This window comes from Peromyscus californicus, unplaced genomic scaffold (assembly GCF_007827085.1).
Source record: "Peromyscus californicus insignis strain IS unplaced genomic scaffold, ASM782708v3 Scaffold_14__1_contigs__length_90479793_seg_2, whole genome shotgun sequence".
NCBI lineage: Eukaryota > Metazoa > Chordata > Mammalia > Rodentia > Cricetidae > Peromyscus > Peromyscus californicus.
Window position 1 is genome coordinate 32,357,383 of NW_026294436.1, and position 17,688 is coordinate 32,375,070.

Below are 17,688 nucleotides of genomic sequence, written 5' to 3' on the forward strand. Positions count from 1 at the left end.
TATCCGCAACAAGCCTACACACTTTCTCTCCTATTAAGACTGGAGGAGGAACCCAGCAGGAGGAAAGGTTCCCAAGAATAGGCAACATAGTCAGATCAGCCATCCCCATGCACTAGGAGCCCCACAAGAAGAACAAGCCACACAAATGCAGCCCATGGGCAGAGGGCCCAGAGGAGCACACATCCTTTTCTTCAGAAATCAGTCTTCTGAAAAGTTAGAACTGATCAAGGGTATCCAATGCATTATAAACTCTTAAAATGCTTTTACATAATTTAGAGCTTTTATTATTCTGATGTCATCTGATTATTATTTAATCTAAATGGACTCTAGGTGCTTCGATGGACAACTGTTTTAGTTGCCATCTGAAATGAATAGAAATATAAAGAAGATGACGTATAATATATAATATTTAAAGAAGTGTAATAATGAAGGATTATGGGCTCATCATATTCAAGATTCTCTATGATTTTTATTGCCGTTATGTCAAAGTAATTTTGTTTTTACAATTATTCATTTGCAGGTGTGTGTGTGTGTGTGTGTGTGTGTGTGTGTGTGTGTGTGTGTGTGTGTAGATCCTTCTACCACGTAGAGCACAAAATCGATTCACCAGGCTAAGAGGCATTTATCCTTAAAGGTTGAGAAACATGTATGATCTGACATAGTGATTTAATTCTACAACTGACTTTTTCCTGTGCTTTTATTTCTTGTCCTCCTGATTTTCAGTTTATCTTTGTCTTGGCATCCAAAAAGATTCTGTTAGCTTGTAAGGAAAATTAGACTATTCTTTTGCTTCTGTTCCTCCAAATGTTTCAGTCAACAACAAGATCCAGGTCACTGCCACTGGATTTTATGTCATCTGCTCAGTGATTACTTCTCCTACTAGTCACTCTGAACTGTGAAATCCAGGCTTGTTGGTGTGGCTATTATTGCAGATACTGTAGTATTACAGAGCGTTCGAGTTTTCTGTGTCCTGTCCTAGGGTATTTCGCAGTTTTCACGCTGCCTACGAAGTATCTGCACGGCGGTATCTCACCATCTCAGTCGCTTGCTCAAACTGGGTACCTCCTTGGACTTCTCCATCACTGTTCCTCACTTATTACTTTCATCAGTTATTTACTTCCTCATTTCTCCACTTGAATAACATGTGCATGAGAGGAAAAGAATCATTTGTAGATTTTATGCTATATACATCAAATTTGGGCCTATTATGCACTACTTATTACTGAATGTTGTTTAAAGTGTTTAATGTAAAGCAGATAAATTGGTGTCCAATGTATAAAAAAGTGTTGAATCTTTTCTTTAGTTTTAGTATGAAATACTAATGTGACTTAAAATTGAATTTTGTGATCTTGAATCTGTCTTCCTTGATGCTAGATTTTAGTAAACACACACTGAACACTTAATGAAATGCTTTAAGCTGTGCATCAGAAAATTTTATTCAGAAAATAATGAACTTCAGATAGGAGAGTAGAATTCAGAAAGATGATTTTTAAAATCAAAATTTGTCGGGAAAACAAAAATCTCTAGATTAAAAGTGATGTCAAAACAAAGGGAAGAGTGAATTTTGGATAAGTTAATGTTCAGGAGAACTTACAGTTTTTTCAGAAAGACATGCTTAATTTTCTAAGACTATTAAGGTAATAAAATTATCTAAAGCAGAAATTGTATTTCCTGTCTTGATTTATTTGCCTTTTAAAACAATAAATAAAATAATAAAATAGAAATAGATGCAGGCACTTAAAATCTACATCCTGGGATTAGCAACAGAACTCAGAGGGAAACAATGATGTATTCTCCAGGAAAATGATAATTTAAGTCAGGAGAACAGATGAGTATTTCATTGTGAGTTGTGAGCTGGAGGCAAAAATGCCCAGGAGAGAATATGTGTAGTTCATACAGCCAAGAACCATGCAAGAACATGGTGAGGGTAGATTAAATGAGTCCAAAGTAGGTAAGGAAAAATAACTATGTATTGTAAAATTTTTCAATAATTTGAATGTTCATCAATTACAAATGCTGAAATAAAATTAATATGTGTCTTATTTAGTGAAGAGAGAGTGACTAATTTGGGAATAGTCAATAAGACTAATACAGAGGAAACCATTGATTATCTCTGAAATAATAATTTTGATGGATGTTTTGAAAAGAATTCTGAATGTGCATGCTGTAACAAGGAGCTGAAAGGTGGCAGAAATTCCTAACACCCTTTGCAAAAAGATCTGAACTGTGAAAAGTAAAGAGAATAACTAAGACAAATCATTTTGTGTAAGAGGAAAATATATTTTCAGGCATAAGGCATTAAGAAGAGGCAGGGTGTTGCTTGAGTTTTTGATCTTAGCCATTCTGAGAGGTGTAAGATGGAGTCTCAGAGTCATTTTGAATTGTATTTCCCTGATGACTAAGAATGTTGAACATTTCTTTAAGTGTTTTACTGCCATTTGTGCTTCTGCTTCTTCTGTTGAAAATTCTCTGTTTACATCTGTATTCCATTCTTTTAATTGAATTTTTTTTTTGTCTAGGGTAGGATGGAGGAGGAAAGTACTGATAGAGATGACTGGAAAAGGGGGATGCATTTTGGGATAGAGTAGAAACCTAATGCAAGGGAAACTCCCATGAATCTATCAGGATGACCCCAGCTAAGGCTCCTAACAATAGTGGATACATAGCCTGAACTGGCCATCTCCTATGATTAGGTTGGTGTCTACTCCAGTTGTCATCAGAGAACCTTCTTCCAGTAGTTGATAGAAACAGATAGAGACCCATATCCAAGCATTAGGCCGATCTCTGGGAATCCTGCTGAAGCTGGGAAGGAAGGATTGTAGGAGCCAGAGGGTTCAAGGACATCACAAGAAAATCCACACAGAAAACTAACCTGGCTCATATGAATTCAAAGACTTGAACCAACAACCAGGGAGCCTTCACGGGACTGACTTAGGCCCTCTACATATACGTAACAGTTGTGTAGCTTGATCTACTTGTGGGACTCTAACAATGGGATCCCGGGCTGTCCCTGGCTCTTGGGAACCTATTCCTCCTATTGGATTGCCTTGCCCAGCCTGAATACAAGGGGGGGTGCTATTATTACCACAATTTGATATGCCATGCTTTGTTGATACCCATGGGAGACCTGTCCCTTTCTGAAAAGAAACAGGAGTGGATTGAGGAGGCAAGAAATGGGGGGGGTGTTGGGGGGGCATACTGGAGAAGGGAGAAGTGAATGGGAGGAGAGTAGGGAGGGGAAACTGCCATCAGGATTTAAAACAAATAAATGAACTAAGTAAATATTAAAAAAAAAGAAAACAAGAGATAGACATTCCTTTTCTAAATGGAAGAACACAAGGATTTTTCTTCATAATAAATTTTGTTATGGAACCTAAGATAATTTTCAACTACTGATGTAGAACATTGTTTTAAAACAGCATCATTCTTTTAGAATACAATTCAGAAGGACAGATACCCAAACTCAGAAAGTAAATTTCTTTTTTGAGGACTTTTCCCCACGTAAATCCAGAAGACAAAAACCTTCTCCCCGATCAGTGGGAAGTAGAATTGTCTATTGTTGTGCTTTCTTAGCTCACAGAATTTTATTCTGTACAATAAAAAAGAAGAATCCCTAGGGACTTTAGATTTGAAAGTAAGAATAAAAATACAAGAAAATTTAAATCTGCATAGCTCAGATGTAAAGATAAAAGAATCAACTGTCAGGAAATTCAATATTTTAGACTATCTTCTATTGTCACAGGGTGAACTCTGCTTTTCCCATGTAGCATACCCGCTAATTTTCATATTCATCCAAGAAATAACTATTATTTAGAATCCCTGGAGGGAGACAGAATACAGCTAGGTAACTTTATCATAACATAATACTGAAAAATACAAAAGTATATCTCATGTTAAATAATCACTTAGAATCTACTTTTGCTAAAATGTGTTGATTCCTCTAGTGGACCCCAAAGGAATAAAATAATGAAATCATGTATCTCTGTCTTAATTATGTGTAATTTGTCTGAAGTAACAAAGAAAGCTTTGACCACCCTTAATCCTATTTTTTTAAGCTTTTCAAAGAAGCTTTTATTTATTTTGTAGTTCTATGCATTACAGGAAACACAACACAAGAAGCCAAGAGCAGTCACCCAGTCACAAGCACCCCAGCTTGATGTGTCCTAGACGCTTCAAGTGAACATACATTTAGGGAATTGAGATTATACAGTAAGTACTACGCTTTCCCCCACATTGCAAATATTCACCAACTAAAAACCCCATGCTACATGAGTATTTTGATAATCAAGAAATGGAGTTGTGCAGAGAAGAGGATGGATGAGAGATGAGCTCTTTGCTAGGATCACCACATCTGTAAGACAGTTACAGCTGTGCCCAGGGATCCACACATGCATTTCTGGGAAGATACTTGTGTTTATCATGCACAAAATTCATTTCACCACATCTAAACTTCATAAGTGTCCTGAAGGAGAGCATTGACAGATTGACAGAAAAGGTTCCTCTTGAACATAGAACTGTTAAACCATGTCTGGAAAGTTTGAGTTAATTCATGTTGCTAGGCTGGCTGTGGAGGAGCAGAAGGAGGCTCACAGGGCGAAATCTGCCATGCTGTTCTGTGTTGAGATTGACATCCTGAGAACCACTGCCATAGATGCATCTTCAACTACTCCGTAGTAATATATTTATTGAGCAGGAACACACCTTCTTCCTCAGAGTTTAGTATATAGATCTGATGATAAACTCAGGAAGGCTGTACTTGGTGTGGTCTGGTACTCTGTGTTTTCTTGTAAGCTGAGCATTGAGGAATGCAGAATCTTAATTGTAACTTTGCTAGTACTTCTATCTAGAGGTCTGCTGCCATTTTTGTCTTCTATGAAATTCGTATTGCCAAGGAAGACAGGATTACAGTTTTGTCTGACATATTGAGATAGTGTGGTGTATCCTTATTCTTAATTTTAACCTGTTTTTTAGTTGTCCTGAATTTCAGAAAAGAGTGAAAACTTTCAGAATATCTACCTTCCCAAATGAGCAATTTTCCAGCAAAGAAAGAGTGCACCCTGAACATTAACAGGTCAACACCTTACATGACATTGTAAAGGATGGTCCACATCCCAGGAATAGAGCTTATACAATGACATGTTTATGATGGGGAGAGGAGGCTCACCAAGACTGCTTTCACATACTAAGATGGACTTTGACTCACAAGCCACTTCATTTCTCTTTTATTTGTGACCAAAACGAATATATCTCCTCTATCTGCTTTTTATCTTTACTTGTTTCTTTAATTTGTATCCTGGAGAGAATTGAGGCTTTGAGAGCCCACTGTTTTGACTTATATAACTCCCATAATAGTATGACACAATTTTTTAAAACAAATTAGTTATTAATTATTTCTAGTATTGTTAATTAATGAAAACTATGACTAAAAATAATTGTATTGTCTGAAAGGAAAATTGGTACACCTGTTTAAATCATAATAATTTTGACCTACCCAAAATAATCACATTCATTTGATAATTTCCTTCCAGTGTACTTTATACATGTAACTATTTTTTAATTTCATAAATATATTCAACATAATTATGTAAGAATCTGTATGAGATGTGAGGATGGCAAAACCTCTGTGGGATAAGAAATCAATCACACCCTACTTATATTAGAAACTTAATGTTGCCATAGCAACACTGCCATTTCCTTTTTTATTTATTTTAATTTTATGAGGTGGGCTGCAGAATTAAAAAAATAAGATAAGAATATTTTATATATTCTTGTAGAAACAAGCAGGAACACTAAGCTGGCTGTGGTTTTAACACACATTTTCATCGCCATAGCACATCTCCCAATTAAGGAGTACATAGAGACTTTTACAATCTTCAGACTGACCTGTGTGCTTTTTTTTAATCTTCAAGTCCCATAATCTACATATCAATATACAATTTCAGAACTTTCTTGAGTTGCTGATACTGTACATGCCAATGCATTTAAAGTTTTGCTGATTAAAAATAAAATTTTGTGCTTTTCATTATTTATTGGCTTTTCATGAGAGTCAAATTTATTGGCTTCCTGATGAAATGAATATTGTTAGAGAGGAAAATTTTATTGCAATGATTTTGTTTGAGCCATTTACCTTTCAGGAAGGCACAAATCAACGTTGTTTGGGTCTAATGGTTATTGATTTGGAAATAATTCTAACAAGTATACTTCTTTAAGGTCAAGGAAAGGTTTTGCCAACTTAGCTGTTGTACAGCATTATACATTGCCTAAGCTTCTTTCTGCAGAATCCACTTTACTTAACTCAGTTTATAGTTCATGTTCTTGGGACAGGAGTGAAATTAAAGGCCTTCACATAATATCCACTACTCCTTGTTAAATAGGCTAACATTTTTTTCAGAGTACAAAGGAGTACCATTCTTTGCAAATCAGTAATTCTGTCTTCTTTGAAATAGTTTGGCCTATTCCTACTCCAGTGCACTTAGCACTAGCTTCTACACTGTGGGAATAAACTGATCATTAGACAGTAAAGAAAGAAAATCCCGTACCTTGATTGTAAGGGAGTATACTAAGCATTTTGAGACACTGTCTTTCATTGGCTTCAAAAGCTTCAGTCTACAATCCAGCTTCCCATTTTACTAACTTTTTCTCTTTTGCAGTTATTTGACATGTTTGATTTGCTTGTGTCTATCTTCAATCTGATTCTTATTTATTGTGGTAGCTTCTTGTTCCCCTCAAGTCTTTCCTCACCTCATCTATCTTCCCCTTAATTGAAACCCTCTTTTGCTTCTCCGGGTTTCTTCTCTGCATGCCAACATGCATATTTCTTTCAAACAATGGACACAGTACTAAAAGTTCCTTCTAATGTTAGGAATGGAAATATGAGTTTTTGAAATATAGACTTAATTTTCTACAAGTTCAAATAATTATAGATCCCCCCTACAGTATATTTCATATATTCTAATTTTTTGGAATAAAATGATCCAGTGCTTATTATATCCAGTAAAACTGACTAACCTTAATAGCTCTCAGTTCTGTAGACAGTAGGAAGAGAAGATGTTGGGCAGAGCTCCTAGGTTACAGGTTTTTTAATCAGACATTTCTTGATGGTGCAGAGTTGAGATGTTTAGTCCTTCATAACTAAGATCACTGCTCCAAAACCCCCCCATGCCACAAATGTCATCCTATGGGGAGCTGCAGAAACACTAATTACAAAGAACTGCTCATCTGAAAAAAAAGGAAGAAGACTCCTATCAGTTGGGGATGGAATAAGAAGAGATATAGGACAAGAAAAATTTCTCCATTTCTTCCCATTGAGATAAGTAACAGCTCATTGCATGCTTAGGCCAAAATTGAAAACTTATAGCTCTTTAAAATACATACCAAAGTCTGGATTTTCTAAGATTGAACTCAATAAGGAAATTGAAATACAGAATTTGAGAATAGACTGGAATTTAAATATAATGCCTAATGATTTTATTTTTCTTTGAAAATCACCAGTAGTTGTAAATGATATATGTTGATGGAAATTTATAATATGTGAAAGCAATTTTAATCATCTGTATTACTTTTATACATAATTATTTCCATGACTGTTGCATCTTTAGACAATTTAAAGATGTAGACCCTAATTTTCTCTGATTTTGAGATTAATAGGTAATTAGAGTGTTATGATCTTTTGAGTTCTAGATTTAAGAATTCAAAATATGTGACTCATCTCTGTGCTGAAAATGACTTCTCAATTAGGTTTCAAAAACCAGTACCATGTGAATGGCTGTAGTCATAGCTTTTAATATTCCAGGGGTGACCTCATTAAACTCTTGAGTTGAACCAGAAATATAATAGGGTTTTCATTCTTCTGATTAGAGGACTTACATGTAAAAACATTTAGTAATTTTTCACAAGCCATATACCTATAAAGTCGGAGAGTTGGAGCACACATCTAGTCCTTTTCAGAGATGTTAGGATTTCAGGGAAATGGTGACCAAAAAGGGGGGATTTCTTTCAGTGGGGTCAAATGCACAACTTATTGAAAAGCCTGATAGAAATAATAAGAAACTTTCTTGTTTGTTTGTTTTTTTGAGACAGGATTTCTCTGTGTAGTTTTAGTGCCTGTCCTGAATCTCTGTAGACCAGGCTGGCCTGGAACTCACAGAGATCACCTGGCTCTGCCTCCTGAGTGCTGGGATTAAAGGAGTGTGCCACCGCAGCCCAGCTAATTAGTAACTTTAATAGCAAAGAAAAAGAAATGAATGCTGAGAACATTCATAAAGAAACACAATATCCAGGAAAACCAGTCACAGAAAATCTAAGATTATGAATAGTATCTTCATTACTTCATATTCATGATCACTCTTTTTTTCTCTCCATAGGTAGTATATTTTCCAAATGAAATTAGAATACAGTGAAACTGAACAATTTGTTAAGAAGCAAAGATTCAATGGATAGTAGTGTCTAGACTGAAGACCTACATCCCACGTTAGCAAGAACATGTCCAGGAAATATTTTAATACCTCTACACCTTTTAAAATCAGGGTAATAGTTTGTTTGCAAGTCTAGAGTCACATGACACAAGTCTCACATTTACTCTGTAAGTCCTCAAGACTTTGGCCACATTTGAAGCTTCTCATTGGAGCAACTTTTTTTTCTTTCAATGGAACTAATTTAATTCTCTGTTTGTTTGAAGTTTTCATTTAATTTTGATTGTGTTGAATTTAGAATTATCCTAGGATTTTATGCACATCACTGATATCTAATGCTTGCCAAAGCTTTAGAAATAATCTGCAAAAATTATTAAATTTGTATCCTTTAAAGAGCCTTTTTACCCAAATAACACCATCATTTGTCTGCTAATGGAATTCCATATTTTATTAAATTTAAGCAAATTCAATGTATCTATTATATGCCCATATTACAATACAACAACCGGTGAATTCAATTGTGTCTATTTCTATAAGCAAGTTCTTTAACAATTAGCAGGCCATCACAAACAATCATTAGTGAAACATTTCAAAAGCATCGTTTATCAGTAGTCTTTTGGGGGAGGCTTACCTTGTTTAAACTTTACATAGATAAATTTGGAAAAAGCAGATAGCATTAATTAAATAAGAAAACTGTATGCAGATTATTTATTTCACTAAGAATAATTTCAGATTGTCTGTGCCATAATTAATACACCAAGCAAACTGAAACAAGGCCATGTATCCACAGTATGAATATTCAGAAAACTTATGTGCACATACACACAAATCCTGTGTCCACATCTGAAATGATTATTATATTGCAGTCAAACTTACTACATTTAAGAAGATAAACATGAATATTTCTCTAAATACAATAACATGTATACCTTACTTTCATCCAAGGTTATTCTAAGATAATGTACTTGAAGTCATATCACACATAATGATACATATCTATGTAAAATTAAACAAAATGGCACATGAATTATTTTTAGTATTATTTTTGAAATCTTATACCTTAAACAGCTCATCAGTCACAGATGGAGTATAACATCTGATCAGAAACCTATTTCCTTATTTTCCTATTTGTCCTTTATGATGCCTCAAATGCTCATAATAATAATTTTAAAACAGACCATGCAATATACAGTAAAGTAATGTACAATGAAAAATACTATTTTACACTCAGTATGCACTTATACAATGTTAAAATCTTTTAAAAATTCACTCAAATGCCATTCAGAAATTTTGATGGATACAATGCTCATTATTATATCATTTTAATTGTAGCAACCATAAAAATTGACACTTGTGATAAGAATCAGAGCAGAGGGTTGAGAACCTGTGCAGGAAATCAAATGTATTGTGTTACAGTGGGAATACTTTTCTTTCTAGTTATAATTAACATTGGGTCAGAGGTTTGTGCAGTTGTCAGCAAAATAGTCTGAAAAACTAAGCACCTTTCCTTTCATACTAAGGGAGAGTCCTATGATGATTACATTTCCCAGGGTTATAGGGCAAGGAAATCACAGCTCTACTCTCAAGAGGTTTTACAGAACACGTTCATTCTGACCTCCTTCTGATAACCAAAATAGAAACCCTAGATTGTGGAAGGTCTGAAATCCCATTGCAGGCCCCATTTTGCTAACAGCCTTGTTCATCCACAGTGATTTATAAGATCTCAGTTCTTTTGACTACAACATTCTGTGAGGCAGATTTTCTTTCCCGAGTAAATCTCGATATGTGGAAGCTTTGCTTTTCAAGAATGTTAAAATACATTATAAGAATGTCTCAAAGATACTTTATAAGACTATAGGACTAGAGTTTACAATTTTTCTAAGCATGTTTTTTTTTTAAACTTGAGACTTTACCAGTTATGTGGAAAATTCACACATTAAGAAGAAAGAGTACCATGTGAATTGTGACCATTTTGTGAAATGATATTTTTTTTTTTTCGGTGAGAAAACATGAATTAATTTGACTAATCCATGATTGTAAGTGACTTTTAAATACTTGATTTTAACCTGCTCCTATAATGGAGTTAAGCAATCTGATTAAGCTGTCTTTACTTATTTGATTCTTTATTTTGCCCATGTGCAATCAGAATTTGCAACCTTCCAAGCGTGGATGCTCTCTAATTTTTGCACACGTGCCAAGTGCACATTGTAGGAGTTAACACAGGGAATTCTTGGTGAAGGTGATTTTCAGGGACTACTGAATATATAATTGTAGCCAAGTGATTGACAGAAAATGTCATGTCAGTAGACTGGATAATTCTTAGAATGCTCAATGTGTCCATTGTTGCTTTAAGACACTAACACATGTTCCTCCTTGACTAGCTTCATTGGGAATACATGGCCACCTGGGGGACCATCTGCTTGCTTACTGAATCTTATTTAAGATTCACAGATAGATTCATTATAAAAATGAATCTACTTTGGCCATGAAATTTGGTTTGCTTGAAAACATATACCAACACAGCTGATATTTGTATAACCTCTCAAGAGAAACAAATTATTTTAAAAGACATACTGTTTTTGTCAGTGAAGTGGAGACAGGGACAGTGATTCATGCTGTTGCCCTTGGTATCCCCAAGAGTTCTCTCATACTATAATGGACCCCCAACTCAAGAAAAACTGCGATTCATTGCTTGGGCCCAGAAAAGAGTTGTGTGGCTAACTAGTATAAATAAATATGTTAAAAAACATTTTTATCATGTTTTTAAGCCCAAGGGTCTAGAGAAAGTCAAGCAGTGAGAATGCAAGATATATTCAAGTGTGAGTATCTGCATCTAAGGAGAGTCACAATTAATTGTGCAGGAATTACCAACATACCCTATTTCTATGGCCCTAATGCCATACCTAAAAAAATTATTAAGAATAATTTCCCCTTTTCTTTGGTAAAACAGTTTATAGTTTGGGTCTGGGAATCATTTGGATACTACTATAGCATGATAAGGTAAAACCAATAGCCATTAGGGTTGCACATTGTGCTGAATTAATATGCTTTCACAGTAAGTGGAATTTCTCATATTATTTCCAGAAAATGGAATGTTTTTGGTTAGAAAGGGAGAAAGTTCTTAAACAGTTGTCAGTTATGATGAAATTCTTGGTTGTCTGCAGGCGAAAGGCTTCACCAGCCTGAGGGTAAGGCTCCTTTCCTTTCTCATGTCTCAATGTTTTCCTGTTTTTCTATCCTGCCTTAGTTTTAAATAACATAAACATACTAACCTGAAACAATTTATTTTCTAAAATGTGATTTTTTTCTCTTCTAGTTAATGTTGGCCAATATATATCTATATCTACATCTATATCTATATCTATATCTATATCTATATCTATATCTATATCTATATCTATATCATCTATATATGTATCTCTCTATATATATATATCAGTAACATTTGTGTTTTTATGATCATTCCATTCTTATCAATTTACTGTGTCTACAGTGTGTGTGCGTGCACATGTCTGTGTGTATACATGAGCTTGTACATTTGTGTGCATATATTTAAATGCATGTATGAGTATTACCATTAAGAAAAATAATGATATTGAAAAATGTATAAAAACTACACAGAGGAATAATTTTCTATCTTTGTACACTTGGTATCAGAAATTACAATTTAGAAGAAGCACTTCAATATATAATTTTACTATAAATATCTGATCCTTTGAATAAAAACATTTTTTGAAAAGTACAGATGAAGTAGGTAGCTATTACTATACTTACTATGCATGATAATTCTACCACATTCATTTTCAGCTTGATAGTTTTGCTCTCTTGGTCTAATAATGTTGCATCAACCTTGCTGATACAATATAACAAGGTACTGTGAAAGCTAGAGACCGCGTTGTAGTAAGTTTTATTTATTGTTAGATTATGATGTCATAATTGTTTTAGGTTGCTATTACTATGACTTGATTTATATGTTCAATTTTACCATAAAATTGCTAGACATGAAAAGATGTCAGTGTAGGATGTGGGACCATTTCTGACAGTCACTCAGGATGGTGAAGCTTATAATTTGACAAATGATTTTAAATTCATATGAGTATCACCTTTTGTACCTACACAACAAAAAATATCAGTTTAATGAATTTTTAAATCTATTAGAGAATTCTTAATCTGTAATTGTTGGTCAAAAATGAGTAAATTTGGAAGGATATTTACTTAAGAGTTTTTAAACTAATTTTGATTTTTCTAAATGTCATGGTATCGAATATCCAGTCTTACATGTTCCTCATTGTAAATAAAGAAGTGTGCATAATTAGAATTTTCAGTTTAAATAATTATAGACTTTAAGAATCATTATTCTTTATAGGCAAGTTGTAGCTGACACCCAGATAGAAAAGAGGTGCATGAAAGAAAAGCGCATGAATGAACCACTCCTCATTTTTCATGAAGAATCTTTAATAATACGAAGACATGTTTACAAAGAATGATCATCATTTTGAAAAGAATTCCCATGATTTTTTTATTCTTTTAAAGGTACATTTTCAGAAGCACATTGTCAGAAAGGGCTTACACTGTATTTACTGGATGTAGAAATCACAATATTCCTCAAACACCTTATACAACTGAACTCAGATGGTTCTTCAATAAAGATATATCTGTAAGCAAAGTTATGCTTACTGTTCCGCTGTTTACCTGTTTCTCTTAATTGTTCAATAAAAATAAGCATACTTGCAAAATGGAACAAATTTTAACAGAAAAAGATGATTTTTCCATTGTTTAAAATTGACCAGTGTGATGGTTTGAATGATAATGGCCCCCATGAGATTATGATTTGAATGTTTGGTACCTAGTTTCTATGACTGTTTGGGAAGGATTAGGAGGTGTGTCCCTGTTGAAGCAGCTGTGCTTTCTTGGTGGAGGTGTGTCACTTGAACTGGGTTTTGAGGTTTCAAAAGTCCATGCTACGCACATTCTCTCTCTTTTTCTCTAACTGCTGGCCATGGATGAGGATGTAAGTTCTCAGCTACCACTCAAGCACCATGCCTGCCTGCCTGCTTGCCTGTCTGCCTCCATGGTTCCTGCCATGATGATCGTGGACTAAAACTGTGACACTCTATGTAAGCCCTCAAGTAAATGCTTTATTTTAGGTGTCCTTGGCCATAATAACTTCTTTGCAACAATATAATAATTACTCAGACTGGTAGGTTCTTCAGTGTCTGGAACATTCCTATTGAAATCACAGCAAAATACCTAAGATGTGTGCATGTCTCTGTGCAATGAGAAAGAATATAAAATTAACTAAGAAGAGTCAGTGGTGAAAGATACAGAAAATTCTGGGAAATAGTATAGACAATGTTAGATTGAATCACACATTGGAGATATTTAAATTTAAAAGATAATCATTGAGTAAGAGTAAATTGTTCTGGTAAATATAAATGATAGTTGAATAACTTACATTTGAAATTTTCATTATTGACATAAATCATTTGCTGGCATTCCTATACAATCCTATCTTACTGACAGTTAAGAATACACATACAAAAAAAAAAAAAAAGAATACACATATACCCATACACAAAGTCCATGAGCAATGCACATGGGAACAGGACTGAAAATAATTGGAATATGCATTACTAATATGACACTAGATTAAGCATTGTGTAGAGAGAGTTTCAATCCCAGGAGACATTGGATGGTGCTATCAGAATCATACTGTAGCCCAACACAAGCTGTCAGTGGTCTTTGTGTGAGTAAGAACAGCAGAAAAAGAGATAAAGAATTTTCTAGGTAGAAAAGAGGGAGAAATTATGACCCTGGCGATATGTGAGATCAGTAGAGAAAAGCACTAGGAGGCCAATTGTAATCAATAATGTATTATGTCAGTGTGCTAAATTAGCAAGAACAAGGCACTGTTCTTCACCTGAAATTTAAGAACTCATAAATGGACAGATTCAATTGTTTTGAGTTAGCTATATTTACACATGCTCTAAATTCAGAGGAAACTTCAGTGTGTAGACATTTTGCAATACTTGGCTGCTTATCAGTGGTTCAGAACAACTTGATTAGAACATGATTTTCAAAAAGAAGCATTAATTTCTGTGAGTTACACAGAGTAGCATGCATCTCTCAGAACTTCATTCTCCATTATCCTATCTTCATTTTCAATGTATTCTTTTTTTAGCTAAGAAGAATAAACCAATTAATCTTATATTGAAATAACTTTTCCATTTAAAATAAACACAAATTATAGTTTTATTATCTCATCTTTTTTTTTTAAATTCAAACCCATCTGTATTTTTGTTGAGACAGAGGGTCTTATTCTGCATTCCAAGCTCTCAAGGTCTCATTCTACATCCTTATAGCAGACACAAAAACCATGGTAATCCCTATGCATCATGTTTTTGCAGGCTGAGATTACAAAAATCTGAACCACCATATCTGGTTCCTATTTGTCTTAACTTTAGAGGATGGACAATTGTTTAATATTTGCAACATGTTATAGCAAGAACCACATAAATATGTAATATATAATCAAAATACACAAATTTTGATATATAGTTCAATTAGAGTTATAATAACTCCAGAAAATGTGTTGATAATAAATAGCATTAATATTTAGATACATATATCTTGTGTAATAGAATTGTAAAAACTGTTAACTAAGCCTGTTCCTTTAACCAACCCAAGGTGAAGTTACCAAAGTCCTTAATATAGTCTGAGTAGTAATATGGCTATACTTCTATTTCTTGAATTGATTTTGCTTTTATTCAAGCAAATTTTAGTTTTGAAATAAGCATATTAAATAGACCCTGATCTTAATCCTCTATACAAGTTTCTCTGATTAAGACACAATGAAGCATGTAGGAAAAAGCTCATCCTAAATGGCTTTGATACAGGATGCAGCACTGCGTCTGTCTTTACTCTCTGAGATATATCATAAGTCCAATGATGTATTTGTATTGTTGTTTCCTTTTAAAGTAAATATATCTTTAATTCTGGGGTTGTTTTGGCTTAGCGATGTTTAACTAGCATGAGACATGTAGTTGAAGGTGGTAGGGCTGTTAAATTTTATTTTAATGGATCTTGATTAATACTATCCATTAGCTCTCATGCCTGGTCAGCCAAAAAATACATAAGCTTGAATATTTAAGTAAATATAGTGTAGCATGAATCTTAGAGAGTCTTATTAATAAAATCAAACCCGAGGCCAGTTATTGGGGTCAATGCTGGTAGATCAGAGAGACAGAACAAGCCACAGTTATCTCACCTTGCCAGTTCCTCAGCTGGTACTGTTTCCTCAGACTGGAAGCCTCTGAGTCCTCATCCAGAATGAATCTCAGCTGAACTGTGCTGCTCCAAAACCTGAAAGCTTAACCAGCCAAAATGCTTAACCAGGCAAATGCTTCTAGTTTCTGGTCCTCACGCCTCATATATCTTTCTGCTTCCTACCACCACTCCCTGGGATTAAAGGCTGGCTTTCTGGGATTAAAGGCATATGTCACTATGCTTGGCTGTTTCCAATGTGGCCTTGAACTCACAGAGATCCAGAGCGATTTCTATCTCTGGAATGCTAGGATTAAAGGCATGAGTGCCACCATTTTTTAGCCTCTGTATCTAGTGGCTGTCTGTTCTCTGACCCCAGATAAATTTATTAGGATACACAATATTTTGGGGAACACAATACCACCACAATATAGAGTGGATGATTCAGTTTGATCCTTTCTTTTTCTTGTCCTATTTTTATTTTTACTTTTTAAGAAAAGTGAATTCAGATAATGTGCCTCTGTAAACTATACCCAATGCTATATTCACTTTTTGGCAAGAGAAAAGTTAGTTTTCTCACGGCAAGTGATTGAAGGGACACACCACCAGCATGCTCCCACCAGCACTAGAGCTCTGGCTATGATGTGAGCATACCTGGGATTCCACCAGTCTCTGGTCACTTTCAGGCTTCATCATAACAGTGAGTGGCTAGGATTATTTAACCCAAACTTGGCATTCAAGGTAAAGTGTATTCTTTTTTTTTTTCTTACTTTTTTTTTCAAGGCTCTACTTCCTTTGGTCTTTTATCCTTTAAAACTCAAAATGTTACTAAGGCAGAATCAGGTATGATAGTCAAGGAGCAGGTGAAGCGCCAGTCCAGAAGCATTCCAAACCTTGCATGAGCCAATCGGCTTCTGAACACATTGCTGTGGTTCACAAATACTGGGATGGTATCAAGGAAATGCTGTAACAACTACTGCAGCTTTAACAAAGCCAGCATTTCCTTGGAATTTAAGTTGTACCTAGGCAGTTTAATTTATTTTTCTTTAATCAGATAAGCAGAGGGTTTTTCCATGGGAGAAAAAGTCAATGTATACTTCAGATCTAATAACCCTTAAATCACCTCTAAAACAGCTTTATTTGTTTAATTAGTAATTTCATTTTAATGAAGTTTTACTGTAGTTTAGAAAGTTGTTCCCCACTTTAATTTAGAAAATTTCACACAGTCCTTAACTGTCAGTTTCCTAGCAACAGGAAGAAGGAAAGGCATCACGGAACTAATTTTAGTTTTTGAAATAAGCATATTAAATAAACTCTGATCTTAATCCTCTATACAAGTTTCTCTGATTAAGACACAATGAAGCATGTAGGAAAAAGCTCATCCTAAATGGCCTTGATCCAGGATGCAGCACTGAGTCTGTCTTTACTCTCCGAGATCTCTCATGCTTGATACAGGTAGGCCACCACTTTAACTTAAGACCAGTTAGAAAATCCAAAGTTTCCTTATTTGCAAATGGCAGTTATGACACTCTGTGGAAAAATGAATATGTCCTTCGTGGTGAATTGTTTGTTTTCGTTAATTTTTTTTCTGCTGAAACTTTTTTTTCCTATATTTATCTTATATTCCTTTTCTTTTATTGAAAATAAATTTTTTTCCCACAATATTTCCAAGTTGCAGTTTTCCATCCCTTGAGCCCTCCCAGTTCCTTCCCACCTCTCCTAACAACCAGGTCCATCCCATTTCTGTCTCTCATTAGAAAGCAAACAGGCTTATATTGGATAATAATAAAATAAAATGAGATAAAAACAAAAACTAACACAGCAAACAGGACAAAACAAATGAACAAATGGAGAGGAGCCTCAGAGAAGGCACAAGCAACAGACACCCACTCACCACATATTCAGAAACCGACAAAAATACTAAACTGGAAGCCACAATATATATGCAAAGGAATAGACTGAAAAAAGAGAAGAAAAATTAGATTAAAAAGAAGATAAGAATTAGATTAAAAAA

The 17,688-nt window shown here is 34.5% G+C and overlaps 1 protein-coding gene across 3 annotated transcripts in view; it reads left to right on the forward strand.

Annotated features, from left to right (window-relative positions):
* Positions 1-17,688, forward strand: part of Brinp3 (BMP/retinoic acid inducible neural specific 3) — a 373,866-nt gene that overhangs the window by 40,599 nt on the left and 315,579 nt on the right. The gene's annotated exons all lie outside the window — the stretch shown is intronic.